At 44.9% G+C, this 25,669-nt stretch overlaps 1 long non-coding RNA gene across 1 annotated transcript in view; it reads right to left on the bottom strand.

Annotated features, from left to right (window-relative positions):
* Positions 1-15,072, bottom strand: part of LOC115098635 — a 45,433-nt gene extending 30,361 nt beyond the window's left edge. The window contains exon 1 of the long non-coding RNA XR_003858586.1: positions 14,994-15,072. This is a non-coding gene — a long non-coding RNA (uncharacterized LOC115098635). The remainder of the gene's footprint in view (positions 1-14,993) is intronic.
* Between the last annotated feature and the right edge of the window lie 10,597 nt (positions 15,073-25,669).

Consider the following 25,669-nt stretch of genomic DNA (forward strand, 5'->3'; position numbering starts at 1 on the left):
GCGATGTCCTTTCGTGGATTACAAACTGGTTAAAAGACAGAAAACAGACAGTAGGATTAAATATACAATTTTCTCAATGGAAAAGGGTATACAGTCGAATGTTTCAAGGATCTGTCCTAGGACCCATGCTTTCAATATATTTATAAATGATCTGGAAAGGAATACGACGAGTGAGGTAATCAGTTTTGCAGATGATACAAAATTATTCAGAGTAGGGATGTGAATCGTTTTTCGACGATTAAAATTATCGTCCGATAATTTTAATATCGTCTTAAACCGTTATGGAACACAATACAATAGAGATTCTAACGATTTATCGTTATAAATCGTTAGAATCGTGAGCCGGCACACTAAAACCCCCTAAAACCCACCCCCGACCCTTTAAATTAAATCTCCCACCCTCCCGAACCCCCCCCAAATGACTTAAATAACCTGGGTGTCCAGCGGCGGTCCGGAACGGCAGCGGTCCGGAACGGGCTCCTGCTATTGAATCTTGTTGTCTTCAGCCGGCGCCATTTTCCAAAATGGCGCCGAAAAATGGCGGCGGCCATAGAACAACACGATTCCACGGCAGGAGGTCCTTCCGGACCCCCGCTGGACTTTTGCTGAACGACCTCCTGCAGTCGATCTCCTGCCGGCGCCATTTTCCGTACGGAAAACGATTCGCGGCGGGAAATCGCTCCCTGACCCCCGCTGGACCTCCAGGAACTTTTGGCCAGCTTGGGGGGGGCCTCCTGACCCCCACAAGACTTGCCAAAAGTCCAGCGGGGGTCCGGAAGGACCTCCTGCCGTGGAATCGTGTTGTTCTATGGCCGCCGCCATTTTGGAAAATGGCGCCGGCTGAAGACAACAAGATTCAATAGCAGGAGCCCGTTCCGGACCGCTGCCGTTCCGGACCGCCGCTGGACACCCAGGTTATTTAAGTCATTTGGGGGGGGTTCGGGAGGGTGGGAGATTTAATTTAAAGGGTAGGGGGTGGGTTTTAGGGGGTTTTAGTGTGCCGGCTCACGATTTTACACAATATTTTACCCCCCCAAACGGCAACAATACGATTCCCTCCCCCTCCCAGCCGAAATCGATCGTTAAGACGATCGAGGACACGATTCACATCTCTAATTCAGAGTGGTTAAATCACAAGTGGATTGTGATAAATTGCAGGAAGACCTTGTGAGACCGGAAAATTGGGCATCGAAATGGCAGATGAAACTTAATGTGGACAAGTGCAAGGTGGTGCATATAGGGAAAAATAACCCATGCTGTAGTTACACGATGTTCTTATGACTTGTAGGTGTGTGAACCCTGGGTCGAGGTGAGAGATGGTACCGCCCACAGGAAGGAGCCTTGTGAGCCTCACCGTCGGGAGGCGCAGTCTCAGCAGACGTCAGACACAGCTGTGGAATAGAGTCTTTATTATAAAATTAGAAAAGGCACAGCCCACAGAGCGGGGGGTGCTGGAGGAGAGATAAAGTCTGAGAAGGGGTATACCCAGAGGGAGTGCCTCAGAAGAGTATCCGGTAATGGTCCGCAGAGTGGGGTACACCGAAGAAGTCTCTCCAAAGTGATGATGTGGTAGTGGCCTGCAGCGCAGGGTACATCGATGGATTCCTCACTCAGGGGTGGTACTGTAGTGGCCCGGGGTATGGGTACATCGGCGAGGGACCTGTAGCGATGTCATGGCAATGACCTGCAGCGCAGGGTACACCAAGGTGGTTCCTTACCAGAGCTGGCATGGTAGTGGCCTGAAACCTAGGATACACTGGAGAGGCTCTGTAGTGATGACGTGGCAATGACCTGCAGCGCAGGATACACCGAGGTAGCTCCTCACTAGTGCTGGCATGGCAGTGGCCCGAGGTATGGGGTACACCAGAGAGGATCTCACGATAAAGCTGACTCAGTAGTAGTCCGTGAAGACAAGGTACTCACAGAGTGATAGTTCCAGGAGAGGTCCCGGGGAACGGGAACAGAGTGCAGTCCAAGGTAGAAGGCCCTCCGAGGAGCGGATAGCCAGAGACGAGGAAGGGCCCCGGAGGAGCGGGTACCCAGAGCATCTCACGCCGAAGTGCAGGAACTGGAAGTCCGTATGAGAGGAGCAGATTCAGCAATGAGGGAACTTCTTGCTAACTCGTCGATAGGCAGGGCCATGCAGCTTAAGTACAGCAGAGTGTAGACGTCATCCGGAGGGGACGCCCCTGAGTTGCCCACCATGATGTGCTTAATACTGGCCCGCGTGCGCCTAAGTGATCCCATGAGCAAGATGGCAATTGGCAGAGCCCACGCTGTCCCAAGAACGCCAGGGAGGATAGCAGTAGCTGGTGGAGGTCGCCATTTTCCCCAATGATGTCAGGACTGCATAAAAAGAGGTGAGCATTAGTGGTCGCAGCTATTTGCGACCGACGGGCGTAACAGATGTTAGGTTCCATATTAGGAGCTTCTGCCCAGGAAAGAGATCTAGACGTCATAGAGGATAATACTTTGAAATCGTTGGCTCAGTGTGCTGCGGCAGTCAAAAAAAGCAAACAGAATGTTAGGAATTATTAGGAAGGGAATGGTGAATAAAACAGAGGGTGTGATAATGCTCTGTATCGCTCCATGGTGAGACCGCACCTTGAATACTGTGTACAATTCTGGTCGCCGCATCTCAAGAAAGATATAGTTGCGATGGAGAAGGTACAGAGAAGGGCAACCAAAATGATAAAGAGGATGGAATTGCTCCCCTATGAGGAAAGACTAAAGAGGTTAGGGCTGTTCAGCTTGGAGAAGAGACGACTGAGGGGGATATAATAGAGATCTTTAAAATCAAGAGAGGTCTAGAATGGGTAAATGTGAATCGGTTATTTACTCTTTCGGATATCAGAAGGACTAGAGGGCACTCCATGAAGTTAGCAAGTAGAACATTTAAAATTAATCGGAGAAAATTATTTTTCACTCATCGCACAATTAAGCTCTGGAATTTGTTGCCAAGGGATATGGTTAGTGCAGTTAGCAGAGCTGGGTTTAAAAAAGATTTGGATAAGTTCTTGGAGGAGAAGTCCATTACCTGCTATTAATCAAACTGACTTAGAAAATACCCACTGCTATTACGAACATCAGTAGCGTGGGATATTCTTTGTTTTTGGGTACTTGCCAGGTACTTGTAGCCTGGATTGACCACTGTGGAAAACAGGATGCTGGCTTGGTCTGGCAATTTCTTATGTTCTTACAGTACTTGAATATAATTCACATTGAAGTGCCAGAAAACAGAATACAAAATAAGAGGATTATTAAATCATAAGTTGTGAATAGGGAATGGTCATTTACTCTTTCACGGGCCGATACAGTAAAGTCCGCGGGAGAGTGGACGAACGCCCGCTCTCCCGGCGCGCACACCGGCCCCTCGCCGGTGCGTGCAATTCACTATGCAAATTAGGCGGCGCGGTAGAAATGGGGAAAAGGAGGCGCTAGGGACACTATTGTGTCCCTAGTGCCTACTTTTTGACAGGAGCGGCGGATGTCAGCGGGTTTGACAGCCGACGCTCAATTTTGCTGGCGTCGGTTCTCGAGCCCGCTGACAGCTATGGGCTAGGAAACTGGACGCCGGCAAAATTGAGCATCCGGTTTTCGGCCTGACAGCCGCGGGCCAAATTCAAATTTTTTTTTTTTTTTTAACTTTTTTTTACTCTTCGGGACCTCCGACTTAATATCGCCATGATATTAAGTCGGAGAGTGCACAGAAAAGCAGTTTTTACTGCTTTTCTGTGCACTTTCCCGGCGCTGGAAGAAATTAGCGCCGACCTTTGGGTTGGCGCTAAATTCTGAAAGTAAAATGTGCGGCTTGGCTGCACATTTTACTTACTGTATCCCGCGCGCATACCTAATAGGGCCGTCAACATGCATTTGCATGTTGAGGGCGCTATTAGCTGCCGCGAGTTGGACGCGCGTTTTCCTCCCCTTACTGAATAAGAGGTAAGGGAAAACGCACGTCCAATAGCAGACTAACAGTGCGCTCCGTCGGAGCACACTGTACTGTATCGGCCTGTCAGATAGGTAGCACTCTATGAAACTAAAAGGTAGAAGGGATGTGCTTTCATTTTCAAAGACATTAGCAGTATCAACAACTTTGCCTATTTCATTTCATATTGTTTTTAAACTGAAATGTTTTAAAAAATTCATAAAACTTTGCAGTTTTATTGTTTTTCATTTAAAATTTGTTTCATTTAGTGTGCATTATTTCAAATTAGTGCACACTATTAGAATCAGTGTGCACCATTACAACTCAAATAGTGCACACTGAATGAAAAATTAAAAACAAACAAAAGAAAACCTAACCAAACAAAAAATGAAAAAAGGGGGAAAAAATAAAAAGAAATAAAATGAAACAAAAGTTTTACTGATGCACTCCCTTAACAGGTAGCAGTTTAAAACCAAAAGATATTGTTTTCGCTCAATGCACAATCAGGCTATGGAATTTGTTGCTGGAATATATGGTCAAGACATCTAGCACAGCTAGATTTAAAAGAGTTTTGGATAAGTCCCTGAAGAAAAAGTTCATAAACCCATATTAGCCAGGTAGACATGGGAAAACCAGCACTTTTCACTATGATCAACAAAGAATGGATCTGCTTTCTGGGATCTGCCAGGTACTTGTGACCTGGACTGGCTCCTGTTAGAGACAGGATGCCAGGCTCCAGGCGTCTTTGCTCTGCCCTAGGTTGGTACAGCTTAAATGTGGTTTCTTAGGAGACTCCAGCATTCTGCTGAATAATCAATCACCTATTGTAACTCTCTGTTAATGCACCAATATATCATTTCATTTGTTACTCCAGTTCTTCAGTATTTTATTTTTATTGTCCCTCATCTATACCCTTGTGAATGTCTTGCATTTGAAAAAAATAGTGGAAAGAGACTGGCCAGGATAGAAGCATAGACCACAGAGTGAACTAAGTGTATACCATTTCACATTTTTTTTAACCAACTTAATGTCCTTCTAGAGATTCTACTTTAATGTAGTTAAAGAAAAGGATTGCAAAGCAAAACACTTTAATATGCACATTGTGCATAATAAAAATAACATACTATGCAAAAAGACCTAATGAGCACATTAAAGTGATCTGGAAAAATGTTAGCATGAGTACACTAAAACTAGCCTATCTGCACAAGTAAACAAAAGAGCATCATATGAAACTGAAGGTGTACTATTTATTTGTAAGGTAAAAGGGGGTAGTATGCTCCTACTCCACAGTATTTACCAAGGGCTCACTAATGGCATAGACGTACATTTTAAAAGTGTTGCTTGTGCAAAAACAGCCACATATGCATGTCAATTTTAAGAAGCCGGGAAGGGCATGCATACATGTGTGTTCAGAATAAGTAGGTGGAAAAGAGGCCAATTCTGGCTTTGGTTCTGATTTTTATTATTCAGATTTTATGTTATAATTTATTTGGTTAGGTATGGATTAGTGTATTTGTGTTAATGTTTAATTAATTATTATCGTATTGTACTTTAATTATGTTGTACACTGCGCTGGTGCCTCTACTGGGAAGGGTGGTCTAAAAATCTGAAAATGAAATAAATATGGTTGTAACAACAAAAAAATGCAGCTGGCAGCAATTTATTGTTTTTTAATAAGTTGAAGATTAAACTTTTATTTCTGGAACATCTTCCTTATGTGTCCAGCATGTTTATTGGCCATCTCCAGTACAGAGACTAAGAATTTGAACGTATACCCACATAAAGGACAGTTACAATATGGTTTGGGCCTGGGAGGTCTATCCTATCCCCAACTCTATGCCAGGGTTTAGTGGGACTTTGCAAGAACTAAGCCCTGGAACTGAGAGTGGCCCTGGCTTCATACCTACCACCAGAAAAAGGGGCTACTGTACATTAACAACTAAGAAAACCAGGAAGGTTGTTTAGACTTAGCCAGATATCTTATCCAGCTAACGGGCTGATACAGTACAGTGCGCACTGTTAACTCGCCATTGGATGTGCGTTTTCCCTTACCCCTTATTCAGTAAGGGACCGAAAATGCGCATCCAACCCACCGAATCTAATAGCGCCCTCAACATGCAAATGCATGTTGATGGCCCTATTAGGTATTCCTGTGCGATTCAGAAAACAAAATGTGCAGCCAAGCCGCACATTTTGTTTTCAGAAATTAGCGCCTACCCAAAGGTAGGCGTTAATTTCTGCCGGCACCGGGAAAGTGCACAGAAAAGCAGTAAAAACTGCTTTTCTGTGCACCTTCCGACTTAATATCATGGCGATATTAAGTCGGAGGTCCCGAAGGGTAAAAAAAGTAAAAAGAAAAAAAAAATTTGAAGTCGGCCCGCGGCTGTCGGGTCTAAAAACTGGACGCTCAATTTTGCCGGCATCCGGTTTCCGAGCCCGTGGCTGTCAGCGGGCTCAAGAACCAACGCCGGCAAAATTGAACGTTGGCTGTCAAACCCACTGACAGCTGCCGCTCCGGTCCAAAAGGAGGCGCTAGGGACGCACTAGTGTCCCTAGCGCCTCCTTTTGCCTGTTTCTACCGCCGGGCCTCATTTAAATACAGAATCACATGCACAGGCGAGTGGCCTGTGTGTGCGCCGGGAGAGCAGGCGTTCGCCCGCTCTCCCGCAGACTTTACTGAATCGGCCCGACGGTCTGGTGGTGCTGTAGAGCTTTCCTAAAGGTAGCCGAATAAAGTTATTTGGCTAACTTTAACATAAGGTTATCCGGCTAATGTTGGTGTCTGGACAATGACTGAATATGGAACTCATGACTTCCAATTAATCTAAGGTTTGTGTTGATGCCAAAGTAATATAGTAAAAATGGCAGAAAAAGCCCAAATGATCCATCCAATCTGCCCAGCAAGCTTAACTGCCACACTGTGCAGGTACTCCTGTATTTCTCTTAAGGGTGGTAACTGTCACTCTGTACAGTTATCTCCAAACCTTATGATACCCATAAAAATTTCAGCTACTAACATTTTTTACTGGGTGAGAAGCTTTCCTGAAAATTCAGACAGTGCTGCTTGACGTGCTTTGCTTATGGGCCATAGAAGCAGTCCTGTGCTTTTTCTCTTATGTCTGCGTATCAGTATCCCAGACCATAGAAGTCAGGGCCCTCTTGCTTGTTGTCTGAATCCAGTTCCTCTTTTCCCCTTGCCGTTGAAATAGGGAGCGATGTTTCAGTTGCATTTAAAGCATCAAGGCTTATTGGTTAAGGGTAGTAATCTCCATGCTTTCTGCTAAAAGTAGTAACTGCCACACCAGCAAGTTGCCTCCCTGCACACTTTCTTTATTTCCTTTAGGGCTTGGCCATAGAAGCAGTCCTGTGTTTTTTCCTTTATGTCTGTGTAGCAATATCTGAGATTGTAGAAGTCAGGGCCCTCGGTTGTCGTCTGAATCCAAATTCTTCGCTCCCCCCCCCTTCCGTGTAAGCGGGGAGCATCTGTCAGTAGTAACTGCTGCACCAGCAAGTTATCCCCCTGCACACTATTCTTCATTTCCGTTCTCTAGTCGTCTAAGTGGGGAGCAATATTGCAGTTGCATTAAAAGCATCAAGGCTTACTGGTTAAGGTTAGTAATCTCCATGCCTTCAGCAAGTTACCGCTCCGTACACTTTTCTCATTTACGTCCTCTAGCCTTTAGAGATCCACAGTGTTTATCCCACGCCCCTTTGAATTCCTTGCCTGTTTTCATGCATTCCAGGCATCCACCACCCTCTCCCTGAAGAAATATTTCCTGATGTTGGTTCTGAGTCGTCCTCCCTGGAGTTTCATTTTGTGACCCCTGCTTCTATTGTTTTCTTTTTAATGGAAACGATATGCCTTATTGAAAAAACTCCTTCAGTATGGTGTCCCATCCTTCTGAGATCTTCCTCAAGAATTTTCTAATCTGAAATGTCCTTCAAAAATTCTTCCTTCGGTCACTTAACAAAAATTGTATTGAATACTTATACAGATTATTACCAAAAAGGAAGAAGGCATAAAATGCACTGATTGAATCATGCAGACCTACACACATTTAAAGTGCATAACTAAGCAAATAAAATATCTTATAGTAAGAGTAATTATGAATAAAAAAAAGTGTCAAAATGAATAAAGAATATCACTGAAAGCCATAAACTAATAGTTTCATGCATCACTTCTTTAATTAGTAATTTATTTTATAGGTTATGATATAATCTTTTATGGGACCAATATAAAAATGATCCAAAGATACAGAAAAATATGAATAAAGTATCAATTGGATATTAATGTGTACTGAGGTATAAATGACTTGACTAATGATGAGAAAGCACAAGGTAAATTTTCAAAAGGGTTTGGCTAGCTAACTTCGGGAGTTAGCCAGACAATCCCTGATTTTACAATTTCCCTCTCCACAAAAGTGGCCAAATTTTATTCAGGTAAAGTCATTACCCAGTGAAAACTTAACCAGATACATTGAGGCAGAACAAGGAGGTGGAGTTTTATTTTATCTGGCTAGCGTCAATATTCAGCACTAGCCAGCTAGTTATCTGACCAATTCTAGTTGGGAAAAATGTCTATCCTACAGTTAGCCAGTTAATTAAGGGCTGAGCAGTGGTCAATCCACCCCTCACCCTCAGGGCCGAAGTCAGGCAATGTGGCACTGATGGCCAAGTGAACAACTGCGCCCTTACCCATTACACAACACATGACAACACATGACACTCAAGTTGAGAGAATCTGTTAAATGTTTGTACATCAATGCCCATGGCCGGTACAAGGATATTAAGCACCCTAGTAGGGATGTGAATCGTTTTTCTGACGATTTGAAATATCGGTATGATATTTCAAAATTGGTCAGATATCGGAGCCCCCCCCAAAACAGATAGGAAACCCCATGAATGGCGCAGGCCATCCATTGCTCCTACCATGTGACAGGGGCCGGCCAATGGCACCGGTAGCCCCTGTCACATGGTAAGGGCAAAGGGCCATTGGCGTCATTTTGTTTACTGGCAGCCGACGGCCCGAGAGCGGGAGATCGCTCCAGGGATCCCTGCTAGACCACCAGGTACTTTAAAAAAGTTTTTTTTTTTGGGGGGGGGGGGGGAATCGGGAGGGCCACTGGACCACCAGGTACTTAAAGAAAGTTTTGGGGGGCTCAGGAGGGTGGGGGGATTCTATAGAATTTGATTTTAGGGGTCGGGGTGAGTTTATCAGTTTTGGGATCTGTTGCAGCCGATAAAAAAATGGTTATGATTCCGATCCCGATCACACGATTACGATTGCAGATCCGATTCCGGACCTGATTCACATCCCTACACCCTAGGAAAACCTTACAGCTTTGCACCCCTCACCCCATCACACCCTCCTCACACACAATTAAAAATTAAAAATTTTTAATAACAGATTTCACATGAAAAAGGACATTCAAAGCAGTCTTCTGTTGTAAAAATATCACTTAGAATATTTATATTATATTTACTTGCACTGCTGTGGTGCCAACCAGAAAACCCTGCAAAAAAGCAAGAGACACTTGGAGCTCATATGGTATTAGGCCTACTGTAATGCATCTACTGAGAGCATGACCCTCAGAGAGCCACAAGAAAATGGAATTACAATGAAATAAACTTTCTATATCAAAACATAATTAACTTCCAGCACTCAAACAGCAACAACTCCACCAATGTCCGGGAGGGTATAGAGTCTAACAGGATAAAGATCATACAAGAGACTAAATGCTCAGTAGAATCTATATGGGTAGAAATCCCATGTGTTTTGGGTAAGAGTATAGTGATAGAAGTATACTACCGTTCACCTGGACAAAATGGTCAGATAGATGATGAAATGCTAAGAGAAATCAGTGAAGCTAACCAATTTGGCAGTGCAATAATAAAGGGAGATTTTAATTACCCCAATATTGACTGGGTAAACGTAACATCAGGACTTGCTAGAGACATAAAGTTCCTGGATGTAATAAATGACTGCTTCATGGAGCAATTGGTTCAAGAACCAACAAGAGAGGGAGCTATTTTAGATTTAATTCTTAGTGGAATGCAGGATTTCGTGACAGAGGTAACGGTGGTGGGGCCATGTGCCAATAGTGATCAAAACATGATCAAATTTAAACTAATAACTGGAAGGGGGACCATAAGTAAATCTACAGCTCTAACACTAAATTTTCAAAAGGGAAACTTTGAAAAAAATGAGGAAAATAGTTAGAAAAAAACTGAAAGGTGCAGCTGCAAAGGTTAAAAGTGTTGAACAGGCATGGACATTGTTTAAAAATACAATCCTAGACGTGCAGTCCAAGTGTATTGCACGCATTAAGAAAGGTGGAAGGAAGGCAAAATGATTACTGGCATGGTTAAAAGGTGAGGTGAAAGAGGCTATTTTAGCCAAAAAAAATCCTTCAAAAACTGGAAAAAGGATCCATCTGAAGAAAATAGGATAAAGCATAAGCATTGTCAAGTTAAGTGTAAAACATTGATAAGACAGGCGAAGAGAGATTTTGAACTGAAGTTGGCCGTAGAACAAAAACTCATATAAAACCTTTTTAAAATATATCCGAAGCAAGAAACCTGTGAGGGAGTCGGTTGGACCGTTAGATGATGGAGGGGTTAAAGTGGCTCTTAGGGAAGATAAGGACATTGCAGAAAGACTAAATGAATTATTTGCTTCTGTGTTTACTAATGAGGATGTTGGGGAGATACCAGTTCCGGAGATGGTTTTCAAGGGTGATGAGTCAGACGAACTGAACCAAATCGCTGTGACCCTAGAAGATATCGTAGGCCAGATTGACAAACTAAAGAGTAGCAAATCACCTGGACCGGATGGTCTGCATCCCAGTGTTACGATTTGGAAAGTGGACTCCTGTTCCGAAGTAGAGTCAGCGCTGCCGAGAGGGGAGTTAACCCTTGTCGGTCTCTACCGTCAGATGGCAAGGCCTGTTGGAGAGGTAGAGCTGAAGACTTCACCCTGGAAGCTCATGACCCCCCCAGGAGGAGCCCGTAGGGACACGGCCGCTGGGACTTAGGAGACTCCATGAAGAATGAAGATGGTCTGGATGCAGGCACCTCCTGCAGGTCATGGTTTCCAGACGGCTGGCGCCTCCAGCAGGTCGTAAGAGGTCGGGGAGTAGGTTTGAAGAATGGTCCCAGTCCAATCCAAGGGTCGAAATCCAGAGAGAGGTCGAAAGCCGGTCCAGGAGCAGACGGGAGAATGGTCCAAAGCCAATCCAGGAACAAGGGGGAGAAGGGTCCAGAGCCAGTCCACGTCGAAGCCAGAGAAGTCGCCAACACCAGTCCAAAGGTCAGGAGCCAAAGAATCAATCCAACGGGGAGAAGAGCAGAAGCGGGATGAGAAGCGGATCCGGAACACCAAACAGGAAACCAGGAACTGAGCCTCAATACCAAGGCAAGGTCTGAGAGGCAGACCTTGCCTTAAATACCCAAAAAGAGGAAGCAGCTTCAGAAGGGAGCCACGACATTTCCTGTCGTGGCCCCTTTAAATCTATTCTTCAGCCATGCGCGCGGCCCTAAGCAGCCAGGAAGGAGGAGGAGTCAACTCAGCCCCGCTGGGCTCCGCGGCTGGCCCGAGCAGTGGCCGAGGCCGCAAGAAGAACATCTGAAGGAGCTCCCTGCTCCAGCAAGAGCCTCCGGGTTCCCCCGATGTCGCGGGTGAGTTACCGGACCCGGCCGCGGTCTGCCGCGGCCAGCGGCCATGACAGTCGGCCCCGGTCGCGGTTTGCCACGGCCGGTGGCCATAACACCTAGGGTACTGAAGGAACTAAAAAATGAAATTTATGATCTATTAGTTAAAATGTGTAACCTATCATTAAAATCATCTATTGTACCTGAAGACTGGAGAGTTGCCAATGTAACCCCAATATTTAAAAAGGGCTCCAGGGGCGCTCCTGGAAACAATAGACCAGTAAGCCTGACTTCAGTGCCAGGAAAAATAGTGGAAACTATTCTAAAGATCAAAATCGTAGAGCATATAGAAAGACATGGTTTAATGGAACACAGTCAACATGGATTTATTCATGGGAAGTCTTGCCTAAGGGGTTAATAAACATATGGATAAAGGTCAACCAGTAGATGTAGTGTATTTGGATTTTCAGAAGGCGTTTGACAAAGTCCCTCATGAGAGGCTTCTAAGAAAACTAAAAAGTCATGGGATAGGAGGCGATGTCATTTTGTGGATTACAAACTGGCTAAAAGATAGGAAACAGAGAGTAGGATTAAATGGACAATTTTCTCAGTGGAAGGGAGTGGGCAGTGGAGTGCCTCAGGGATCTGTACTGGGACCCTTGCTTTTCAATATATTTATAAATGATCTGGAAGAAATATGACAAGTGAAGTAATCAGATTTGCAGATACAAAATTGTTCAGAGTAGTTAAATCACAAGCAGATTGTGATAAATTGCAGAAAGACCTTCTGAGACTGGAAAATTGGGCATCCAAATGGCAGATGAAATTTAATGTGGATAAGTGCAAAGTGAATCATATAGGAAAAATAACCTATGCTATAGTTACAAAATGTTAGGTTCCATATTAGGAGCTACCACCCAAGAAAGAGATCTAGGCGTCATAGTGGATAACACATTGAAATCATCGGTTCAGTGTGCTGCGGCAGTCAAAAAAGCAGACAGTATGTTTGGAATTATTAGAAAGGTAATGTTGAATAAAACGGAGAATGTCATAATGTCTCTGTATCGCTCCATGGTGAGATTGCACCTTGAATACTGTATACAATTCTGGTCGCCTCATCTCAAAAAAGATATAGTTGTGATGGAGAAGGTACAGAGAAGGGCGACCAAAATGATAAAGGGAGTGGAACAGCTCCCCTATGAGGAAAGACTAAAGAGGTAGGACTTTTCTGCTTGGAGAAGAGACACCAGAGGGGGGATATGATAGAGGTGTTTAAAATCATGAGAGGTCTAGAACACTGAAGCAGCAGGCAGCAACAGTATCTTTTTCAGCTCCCCCGGCCAAGGGAACAACTTCCGGCTCTGGGGTCCAACCTAGCTTTGACTTCAGGCGCCTTCTGGCAGGGTGCACACTTCCTCTTCCTCTGAAGCAGCACAGTCCCACCGAAACTAATAGCATCGTCAGTAGGGCCTTAGTAAGTGGAAGTTCTGCAGTCCCTTTCTCACACACATACTTTCATTTATACTCCCTCTCTCTTACACATAACCTCTCTCTTTCTCACTCTCAGGCTTCTGGCTGTCATACACACACACACACACACACACACACACACACACATACATTCAGGCTCTCATGCACACACAGTCACAGGCTCTCAAACACCCATCCCCAGCAGACTTGCTCCCCAGGCTCCTCTCCCCTCCTCTCCCCTCCTCTCCCCTACTAGAACCCCACTCCCATACTCTTGCTTCAAAGCCCCTCTCTGAGCCCCAATTCCTCAGCAGTCTTTGGGGCAGATTTTATAACCTGCACATGCAAGGTACATTTGTGCGCGCTGCCCGGCGCGAACAAATGTACACCCGATTTAAGAAATTAAGAACATAAGAAATTGCCGTGCTGGGTCAGACCAAGGGTCCATCAAGCCCAGCATCCTGTTTCCAACAGAGGCCAAACCAGGCCACAAGAACCTGGCAATTACCCAAACACTAAGAAGATCCCATGCTACTGATGCAATTAATAGCAGTGGCTATTCCCTAAGTGAACTTGATTAATAGCAGTTAATGGACTTCTCCTCCAAGAACTTATCCAAACCTTTTTTATAACCTGCGCAGTTATAAAATCCGGGGGTCGGCACGAGCAAGGAGTGCACACTTGTGCATCTTGCGCGCGCTGAGCCCTAGGGGAGCCCTGATGACTTTCCACTTTTCCTCCACTTCCCCCCCACCTTTCCCTCCCTTTCCCTCCCTTCCCCTATCTAACCCACCCCCCAGCCCTACCCAAATCCCTCCCTACCTTCATTTCATTATTTACGCCTGCCACTTACGTGCGCTGGCCGGCTGCTGGCGTGCCATCCCCTGGCACGGCCGCTGTGCCAGAGGCTTCGGTCCCGCCCCTGGACCGGGGCCCTGCCCACGCCCCCTTCCCGCCCCTTTTTCAAAGCCCCTGGACATAGGCTCGGCGCACGTAAGTTTCGCGCATAACCCTTTGAAAATCTGCCCCTTTATTCCAAGCCCCCTCTCCCCTTCCAGATCCCACACTCCACAGTTCTCCAGATCCCTCTCCCATCCCAGAAACCCCACTCCCCAGAAGTCTTACTCCACAGCCCCTCTTCCCACCCAGATCCCCCACTCCCCAGCAGTCTTGCTCAACATCCTCCCTCCCCTCCAAGACCTCTACTTCCCGGCAGTTGTTCCCTAGCCTCCTTATTCCTCAGAAACCTTGTTCCCCAATCTCCTCCCAGTCCTCAGCAATCTTCCCCCTCCCCCCACCTTCTCACTCACAGTCCCCTCACTCACTGCAGGTGGCCGGTGCAAGATTTCCTTAATACTGCTCACCCCCAAGTTGCTGCCACAATCTCCTCATTCACCCCTCCCTGCTTCTGAAAAATCAAAGGATCGCAGGCTTGCAGCAGGGGCTGCTTCCTCCCTCCCAGCTGCCGGGGCCCGAATGACATCATCAGGTGCCACACAGCTGAGGAAGGTTTATTGAGCCCAGCATTCTGACTCAGACACTGGCCAATTCAGTTCACAAGTACCCAGCCAATCCCAAAATGTAGATCTATTTCTTATCAATCATTCCCAAGGACAGAAATGGCTTTCCCATGTCTACCTAACTAATATCTATGGCCTTTTCTTCCCAGAAGCTGTTCAAACCTTTTTTAAACCTCACCATGCTAGTCACCTTGACTACATCTTCTAACAATAGATTCCACCACCTGATTGCGTGATGGTGTGAAAAAATACTTTGATGATTCATTTTTATATCTAATGGCTATTATTTCATGGAGTGTTTCCTTATTTTATTTTCATTGGTCACTCAAGGTGAGTTACAGTTAGGTACTTTACATATTTTCCTGTTCCCATCAGGCTTTCAATCAAAGACTATATGTGAGGCAACAGAGGGCAACATAACTTACTGTAGTTCACAAGGATCATCAGCAGGATGTGAACCCCAGTCTCCTGGTGGTTAGTCTGCTGTGCTAACCACTAGGCTACTCCACTTTTAGCATTAGCTGAAAGGGAAGATAAGGATATATACAGAAGGGATGATATTAGTACATCCAAGAAAGATACTGCAGCCTTTAGCCACTCCAATAAACCTTTATTTCTCAGTCTTTTAAGTCACTAATTAGCACAATGTGCCCCTAAAGCAAGGAACAACAATGAAAACATAGCACAATAAATTAAATCCTTGAAAAAGAAAAAAAGAGCATTAATGGTTTTAAAAAAGTTAACAATCTAAAACTGGGAACAAAAATATCAAACCTACCATAAAATTAAAGTATTATTCAAATTAGCATTAATCAGAAATAATAATAATCAATAACTGATAAAAGCTTGGACAAAAGATGTGCCTACTTAACCTGCTAATGGAAGAGCAGATATCTGTAAGTGAACAGATTTCCTGAGGCAGCTGATTCCAAAGGAAAGGCCCCAATAAAGCATGCTTTTCTAGTGCTGCTGAGGCATGCATTTTTCAATGAAAGCTCAGGCCAACAGGGACACCTGTGAAAAACGCAGTGAAAAAGTAGGAATATAATAAAACTAGCTGACACCCACAGAAATTCCACTACAGCCCTCAGCACAGTCTACCTACCAGTTTCATTAGAAATGATCAGAAAATCCCAATTTGGGAACCCACAATAGGCTGCATTACTTCCCCCATTGACTATAATCATAAACAAATACAGTAACATAGTAATGACAGCAGAAAAGGATCAAATGGTCCATCCAGTCTGCCCAGCAAGCTTCTTGTAGACATAAGGAGGAAAACATTGTTTTGTTTTAAAATTTGTTTTGTGGGGACTGTAATTCATTTCCTTAATTTCAAATGAAAAAAAATAGTTTTTTTTAGTATGATTCATTTTTGTTTGCCATTAAAGTCAATGGGGGAAGGGCATTACAGGTCATTTTCAGCCTAAACAGGACTTCATAATAGGGGTTTTTTTTTTTCTAATCAATGTCTTTAAAAACTGTGGGAAGAAATCAACAGAAGGAAAAAGATCTCCAAAAGTACCTAGAAAACTGAGAAGACTGGAAAGTGGCACCAAAAGTGGCAGAATAGCGTACGAATCCCGTTAAAGGGGCAAAGGATGGGGTGGGGGGTTACCAGTATTGGCAGGAATTTACCAGGTCACTGTAAGTAGAACAAACAAGCAGAAAAAGTGGGGAAGTACAACCCAAAGCTTCAAAGAGGGCACCAGCAACAGTGCCATAAACGCCGCTGATGGCATTCTCATGTGGCAAAACTGAGATTAGTGCATCCTATAGCGGCATGAAGACAGACAAAGCAAAAAAGGTGGCAGTAAAACCTCCAAGACAGGCACTGATAAAGGGGCCAAGCAGCAGAAAGAATGGCTGGAAGGCTCCAAAGCACCCTGAAAGGTGCAAAGCAGCCTCCCCCCTCCCAGATTAGCAAGCTGTTAGCTCTGGAGTATGGCAGCAAGGCACAGTGGCAAAGGAAACTCCAAGGTGTAAGGTTCTGAGCATGGAAGCAAGGCTGAGTGGCACAAGACCCTCAAGGTGCAGGGGTGAATATTACATTTTCTTGTAGAATGGGTTTGCCAAATGTAAAGGTTACTATCACAATTAGTACATCCAAAAGGTTTCTCTAATGATTGTGGGATGTTTTTCCAGGAAAGTAGTGAGGGCCACTTTATTTACATAACATTTCCCACATCATTGAGCTGCCCTCAGTCTGTTCCATTCCTAATTTTCTGGTTTTGCACGAAACCTCTGGCACTACTCTAAATTTTATCACATGCTTATATCAACATGGTTTCTCTTGAGCATCTTTTGAGATATGCTAAGTGTGATAATACCCAGATCTTACACCTTGAAGTCACTCTTTGTGGTATCCTCTTTTAGAACCTTGGGATGTTCCTCCTACACATACTCTCTTCTTGGTTTGCTTTACTGGGACTACTTTTTGAGTCCTTCCTGGCACTGCCATTGCCAGTGCCAACCTGGCCAATTGTGGACACATTACATTTACTTTAACTGCTTTGCTTTCCCTATCCTTCACATGATTATTTTTATGTCACTGGGGATGTAAAGATTACAACAATTATTTAATATTTTTAATTTTATTGTAATGCCCACTGCTGTGTGAAGAACACAGAGAAACTGCTGCAGTGAGTGTTACACTCTCTGCTCTGCACTACTTCTTTGACACAGATAGGCTTCACAACCCAGCCTTTTATGCTGCACTCTCTGCCTTGCCCTCACTGCTCATTTATACCCACTGCCCACACTGTGCTCACTGCCAGGCAACCAGAAAATAAATTACTAATCTCAAGTGTACCTAAGGCTTCAATCACTAGACAGGAACTGCAAGCGAAGCAACACAAAACTGCTATTGAGACACAGATATTGTGACGCAGGGCTGCCTCATTGCTATCACCTCTTGTGTGATGGGCTGTTGCTAGCACAGTGAGACTATAAAATATGCTGCAGAAAAACTTTAGCAAAAACTCAGGGCTATGCCTTTCACTCAGACAATGTTCTGAGGAGCAATGCAGAGCAATCTCTGACATGCTCAGTTTTCAAGATCATGTTATATATAGATGGAGATTGAGTGTACCTTCATACGATGTGAACCTGCTAGGTTCTGCTATCGTGCCTGTGAGCCTTAAACTGGCTTCTAATCATTAGGTACCTCAATAAGATGGTTAAATTGTGTTATTGTCCACGGTATTGCGTTCTCTCGAACGCCACTTATCTCATGTTTGCACAGTCAGTCTCGAGCCGCCGACACCGGGTGTTTCGGAGCGAGGCTCCTTCTTCAAGGGCTGTACTTTATAGAGAGAGACTGCTAGAACACTGTGGAAATCTGCATAACATAAAGAACATACCATAACATTCATCCTTATATTATTGACTTTTTTGTGTCACTTAATTCGGTTACTGTGAATATGGAAAGATAATACTTGCAATCGCGGCAGTTTCGATATTGTGGACTTGACGTTAGCAGGGCTCTCAGTAATACTCCGCTATACAATGCATAAAGGAGACACCTTTTGAAACTCTATTATTGTTAAAATCAATACTGCCTCATGAATTTATAAGAGGGACATTGTCGGCATGTCAGGACGCATTGTACTTACTGTATTTTTGATGGCTGTTTCTGAGCGGTTCCTTTTACTAACGCGGGAAGCGGCTATGATGCCGCCATATTTAAAGGGATTCCTCCGAATCAAAATCATGACGTTTGGGGGCGTTCCTACTGACGTCAAAATTTGTGCTTACGTTGTTACTGTGGCTGAGTGTATTTCAAATCATTTTGAACACTCTATTTTATCATTCAGCCCTTCTGGTTCCAAAGTGTTAAGGCGGTAAATCCATTCATTTTCCTTTCTGTTGAGGATATAACGCGGTCCCCACCTCGCCACGAGGAACGTACATGCTCCAGTACTGACCAATTCAAATCACTGAATGTGTGTCCCGAATCTATGCAGTGCTGGACCATGGGAGCTTTGATGTCCTGATTATTAATTCGACATTTGTGCTCCGTCAGCCGGATCTTTATTTTTCTTTTGTTTCTGCCCTATATAGACCTAGGGGCAGGGGCACTGTAATGTGTAGACAACATGATCTGTGTTACAGTTGACGTCATGGTTTAATTTGACTACTTGTCCTGTGATGGGATGATTCCAAGTAGTGCCCTGGTGTGCTTGTGAGCAAAAAATGCATTTACCGCAAATGGTTTGTCCTGTAGTAAACTGGGTTAACTGGTTCTGGGAAGTGCTGCCCTGATGACATGCTGACGTATGTTGCGGCCTCTTGAATATGGAAAACATGGGCACATGATTGAACTCTGGGTAGGGACTAAGTACATGCCAGTATTTCATGAGCACTTTCCTTATCTGTGTTGTTAATTGTGTATGTGGAAGAACACAGATTAAGTCTGAAATATCTGGTTTGTTCTTGTATTGCAACAGTGTTTCCCTATCGGAATATGTGGCTCTTTTATAAGCGTGTTTGATCACCTGTTTAGGGTAACCTCTAACTGCAAACCGTGTGGTCAGGACCTGAGCCTGTTTATGAAACTCTTCTTGTTCTGAGCATAGTCTTAGTATCCTGAAGAACTGTCCTACTGGTAAACCTTCCTTGAATCTTCTGGGGTGGTGACTATCGAAGCGGAGTAGATTGTTTCTATCGTCGGTTTTCTATATAAGGTGGTTTGCAATGTTGATCCGTTCTTAATGATTTTGATGTCCAGGTATGATATGATGTTGCTGTGGTATGTGATTGTAAATTTTTAAATTGGGATGTGCTTGGTTCAACCAATGGTGGAACTGGAGTAAGTTTGCTTCAGTTTCTGTCCACACAAAGAAGATATCATCGATATATCTTGTCCATTGTGTTACATGACTGAAGTAACTGGAAGGATAGACTGTGGCCTCTTCAAATTGTGCCACAAAGAGATTTGCCAAATCTGGGGCCACCGGGGACCCCATTGCCACCCCATGTACTTGCATGTACATGTATTTGAAGAGGCCACAGTGGACACTAACACAATTTAACCATCTTATTGAGGTACCTAATGATTAGAAGCCAGTTTAAGGCTCACAGGCACGATAGCAGAACCTAGCAGGTTCGCATCGTATGAAGGTACACTCAATCTCAATCTATATATAACATGTATTGATTTACTGTATTTAGTTTCATGTTATAGACATTGGGTTCTATATTTTTGTACAGTTTTCAAGATCAGCATGACAGTGTCACTGTACCTGGTCTGCAATGATAAGTCAGACTGGCAAACTGCTTTGTTGTGATACATCATTCCTCTCATCTCCTTAATAACATGCTCATCTCCCCTTCTCTACTGACTGTCGGCTCTACACTGTATCAGTTTTTAACTGTACACATTACACGTTGCTTTCCTATAATTTCTATAATGGCTTATAGAAATCATTCTATTTCAATGACTGAAACAAATAGGATTTGTTTAATTCAGGGGACCATCTTAATTCATTTCGGGGGTCCCCAGAAAAAAAATGAATCAGCCCATATTCATTTCATTTTTCAATTTCGTTTGAAACTAATGCACATACTTATCTTCTTATGGTAGTATCTGCTGTGCCGTGCAGGTTACCACCATGTTTCTCTTAAGGGTAGCAACTGCTGCTCCGTAGAGTTATTCCCCAAGCCTTATGATAATCCATAAAATATTTACTGGCTAACAACATTTTTACTGGTTGATGAGCTTTTTTGAAAATTCAGACAGAGCTGACTGTTTTGCTTATGGACTTGGCCTTAGAAGCAGTCCTTGCTTTTTCGCTTATGTTTTACATAGCCAGTACCCTGGACCATAAAAGTCCAGGGCCCGTATTGATTGTCGTCTGAATCCAATTCCTCTTTCATCCATCCCCCCCCCGGCCACTACCATCAAAGCGGAGAGTGATATTGTAGTTGCACTTAAAAGCATGAAGGCTTATTGGTTAAGGGTAGTAATCCCTTGCCTTGTGTTAAGGGTAGCAATTGCTGCTCAGTGCACGTTACCCCCATGCTTATCAGTTCCCCAGACAGTAAAAGTAAAAACTGAAAAAATAAAACAATTTTTGTTTTGTTTGAAACTAATGAAATGAATGAAGGTGACCTACAAAATGAATGAACAGACCAAAACAAAAATTTTTTTGCCTCTGCACATCTCTAACAGTGGGTATTTTTTTCATATTTTATCATGTACTAGCTCAGGGAGGACATTACAGCATATACATGTAGGGGCATCATTAATCTAATATATTGTATATTCAGTATATCCTATCCTCCAACAACCATACATAAAAAAAATTCACAATTTGTTTTATTTTTTCTTTATACATATCAGCACAAATACACAAAAATTAAACTATCTGTACAACATTCACAGATATCATATATATATTTCATCATATTACACATGTGGACATATCAAAAAATATAGAACAAACATTTTTATCTTATTTCAAAATACATATAATTCACAAAAAGCAGGGGGTTAGCTTGCTTGTTACGGTGGTTGCTACCCCCAAACCAAATAAGCTGATACTTCACTTTCAATGATACTTCACTTTCAATGCATATCCAGCATAGCTCTCTGCCTTCAATGGCAGGGGAGAAAGTCTGACATTGCACACATATCCAGCATAGCTCTCTGCTTCAACGGCAGCAGGGAGGAAGTTTGACACTTCATGCATATCCAGCATAGTCCTCTGCTTCAACGGCAGGGAAGCAAGACTGATACTTCACTTTCAATGCATAGTCAGCATAGCTCTCTGCTTCAACGGCAGGGGAGGAAGTTTGACACTTCACGCATATCCAGCATAGCTCTCTGCTTCAACGGCAGGGGGAGGAAGTTTGACACTTCACGCATATCCAGCATAGCTCTCTGCTTCAACAGCAGGGGATCAAGACTAATACTTCACTTTCAATGCATAGACAGCATGGCTCTCTGCTTCAACGGCAGCGGGGATGAAGAAAGGTGGATCATTATTCAGGCAACAATCAACACGGACTGAATTACATAGTCTGGATAAACAGATAAGCATGGGTGTAGCTTGCTTATTGCGGTGGTTAATACCCCTAACTAATTAAGCTATTTCACTTAGATGCAGTTCCAACACTGCTCTCTACATTAATGGCGGGGGTGGAAGGGAAATAGAATAAAAAAGGTTACTAAGAGTCAAGAGAAACATAAGTATGTGAGAGAAAAAAAAAGTGTGAAAGCCTGCTGGGCAAACTGGATGGGCCGTTTGGTCTTCTGCCGTCATTTCTATGTTTCTATGTTAAGAGCAGTAAGTACAAAAATAATAAATATGGGGATAGTTAGGGTAGGTTTAGGAGATGGGGAGGAGAGAGGAAGAGGGAGGAATGATAGGGTCAGGGTTAGGGAAGCTCCCTCCTGTTATAAATAGTGAGGTTTAGGTGGACCCTTGGACTCTGTGGCAGCTGACCACGCCCACGGGGGGAAGTCCCTTGAGGGGCCACAGGTCAGGCTCAGTTTAGGACACACAAACACAGAGATTTATCTTTTATTAGACAATGTGATGAAGCTACCAGAGGTGGCAGTGGTGAGCAGTAGAACTAGCCCGGCTGGGCTAGTGTCCCTCAGGCGCTGGAACAGCGACTCCTCTGGTAGCAGTGCTGTAGTGGAAAGAACTGAGAATAATGAGTACAGTGGAATATGCACAAAGTCCCAGTATGGAGACCCCAGGATAGGGAGAGCAGGCCCTCGAGGAGCGATTACCTGATCCTTGAGAGCTGAGAGGCTTGAAGTAATGTACTCACTCAGCAGTTCCACATAGAAGATGGCACTAGGGCTGGAACGGAGGCAGGCCTTTGAGGAGCAAGTACCTGGTTCCAGGGAACAGCTCTGAGGTGTTGAAGATAGCGAATCCTTCGAGGCAGAAGAGAAGGTAGGAGCAGGCAGCGAGTCAGGGAACATGGGCCCTCGAGGAGCGAGTACCGGTTTCCTGATAGCGACCTGAAAAGCAAGCGAGGCCCCCGAGGAGCGGGTACCCCGTTAGCATTAAGAGTCCAATGGAAATTGGAGAGGCAGAGTAGTTGGTTACGGAGAGCGAATCCCATCCATAAGAATCCCCCTTGCTAACATAAAGGCTAGCAAACATTGTAGGCTTTAAATATCCGGGCAGCGTGACGTCATCACAGGTAAACGCTCCTGAGGTTTTCTTACCCGGCCATCTGCCAGTAATGAAAAAGGCCACCGATAAACTCGGCGTCCGTTTTTATTACTGGCAGATGGCCGGTTAAGAAAACCGATGCCGAGTATATCGGCGTCGGTCTTCAATAACAGTGGTCTGCCGAGGTTTTTATTTCTTTGTTTGTTTTTTTACTGAAGAAATAGAGAAAAGCAGTACGGAGAGCGAATTCCATCTGTAAGAATCCCCCTTGCTAACTCAAAGGCTAGCAAACATTGTAGGCTTTAAATATCTGGGCAGCATGACATCATCACAGGGGATGCCACTGAGGTTCGTGCCAAGTAGGAAATAAGAGTAATGAAAAAGGCCACCGATAAACTCAGCGTCCGTTTTTATTACTGGCAGATGGACGGTTATGAAAACCGATGCCGAGTTTACCGGCGTCGGTCTTCATAACCGGCAGCCGCTGCGGGGTCGCATTAGCAAGGAGGCGCTAAGATTGCGCAAGTGACCCTAGTACCTCCTTGCTAGCGTGACCCCCTAATTTGCTTATTGCATGGCGCCCCCCTTGCAGGCGCCATGCGTGCATTAAGAAAGCAGGCGCTGAAAAGTCAGAGCCCACTTTCTGCGAAAATTATTGCATCAGCCCCTAAGTTTTGCCGAAAGCAATGGAGGGAGAAGTGACTTGCCCAAGGCTACAAGGAGTGTCAGTTGTAATTGAAACCTGGCTCTCAGCTTGCTGTTGCAACCACAAGGCTACTCCTCCACTTCTTGTTTCTTAATTATTTTTTTTCTGTCCTACATAGACTATTATAACTCTCTCCATCTTCTTTAGCTCCACCAAAACTCTGTTTGTCTCTTCTTCCAGCAGGCTGACATACCCATCTCACTCCATTCTTGGATCTCTCCATACTGTCTTCCAATTTGTTTTCATACAAACTTCTGGTTGACACCTTTAAATGCATCCATAGACTGTCCCTTCCTTATCTTTCTTATCTAATCGAGTGCAAACTCCCACTTCATGCTCTTCCCTCTCAGCCTTGTATCCTCCCCTTTTCATTCCCTGCACCAGGCAGGTAGCTTCTTTCTCTGCCTTCTTCCTACTAGCTTCTCATCAATGGAACAAACTCAACAAGGCCCCAAATATATCATCAGTGTGTTCTTTCAAGTCCTAGTTAAAAACCTTTTTGTTCAAGGAAACATTTCCTGATTCCTGTCTCCATTCCCTGAATGGAGACAAGAATGAATTTTAAATTGGCACTTATGTGTGTGGCCGGATCCTGTGTGTGCCTCGCGGATTTTCAAAAGGGTCTGACCACGCGCATAAGTGGCAATACACGCACAAGTGCTGGGCTCTGAGAAAGGGGGGGCCGGGGAAGGGCAGGGTAGGGTGGGACAGATGCAGGTTGGGACAATGACCATTAGCCACTGTCCCGGGGAAGTGCACACCAGCAGCCAGTCAGCACACATAAATTACTTCGGCTCCCTAGGAGCAGTAAGCAATAAAAAAAAATAGAGGCAAGGTAAGTTAGTTTTAGGGGGGGAGGAAGAGAGGGAAGGGGAAGGAAGGTTAGGCAGGGGTATGGAAGTTCCCTCCCAGTCCGCTCCTTAATTGGAGCGATTGTGTCGCCAAGCGGACTTTGCAAAAATTCACCCCCCCTTGTGCATGCTGCCCGCACATGTGCATGTGTATTATAAAATCCGGCACACATGTGCGCATGGCCAATGAATTTTAAAACATGCACGCGCATGTTATAAAATCGGCATGTCCACATGCGCGTACCGGGTACTGCGCGCATATGGACGCGCGCGCATATGTTTTAAAATCTACCCCATTGAATATACATCTTCCAGAGAGGCTTTAACCCATTATCACTTCTGTCTAATTATATTATTGCAGAACATCTTTGCCAAAAAATAAATGTCTTGGTTCTTGGAAAAAATACATTAAACTCACACTGAGCCTTGCTTATAGATACAAAACATAAGAACATAAGAAAATGCCATACTGGGTCAGACCAAGGGTCCATCAAGCCCAGCATCCTGTTTCCAACAGTGGCCAATCTAGGCCATAAGAACCTGGCAAGTACCCAAAAACTAAGCCTATTCCATGTTAACATTGCTAACGGCAGTGGCTATTCTCTAAGGGGCGGATTTTAAAACGAGCGCGAATAGCCTACTTTTGTTTGCGCTCCAGGCGCAAACAAAAGTATGCTGGATTTTAGTAGATACGCGCGGAGCCGAGCGTATCCGCTAAAATCCTGGATCGGCGCGCGCAAGGCTATCGATTTCGTATAGCCAGCGTGCGCCGAGCCGCGCAGCCTACCCCCATTCCCTCCAAGGCCGCTCCGAAATCGGAGCGGCCTTGGAGGGAACTTTCCTTTGCCCTCCCCTCACCTTCCCCTCCCTTCCCCTACCTAACCCACCCGCCCGGCCCTGTCTAAACCCCCCCCTTACCTTTGTCGGGGATTTACGCCTCCCGGAGGGAGGCGTAAATCCCCGCGCGTCAGCGGGCCTCCTGCGCGCCGGGACGCGACCTGGGGGCGGGTCCGGAGGGCGCGGCCACGCCCCCGGGCCGCCCCGGGCCGTGGCCACGCCCCGGAACGCCCCCGACACGCCCCGAAAACGCCGCGCGGTTCGGGCCCGCCCCCCGACACGCCCCCTCCGAAAACCCCGGGACTTACGCGAGTCCCGGGGCTCTGCGCGCGCCGGTAGGCCTATGTAAAATAGGCTTCCTGGCGCGCAGGGCCCTGCTCGCGTAAATCCGCCGGTTTTGGGCGGATTTACGAGAGCAGGGCTCTGAAAATCCGCCCCTAAGTGAAACTTAATAGCAGGTAATGGACTTCTCCTCCAAGAACTTATCCAATCCTTTTTAAACACAGCTATACTAACTGGCACTAGAACCACATCCTCTGGCAACAAAACTCCAGAGTTTAATTGTGCGTTGA

Source organism: Rhinatrema bivittatum, chromosome 1, assembly GCF_901001135.1.
Source record: "Rhinatrema bivittatum chromosome 1, aRhiBiv1.1, whole genome shotgun sequence".
Lineage (NCBI taxonomy): Eukaryota > Metazoa > Chordata > Amphibia > Gymnophiona > Rhinatrematidae > Rhinatrema > Rhinatrema bivittatum.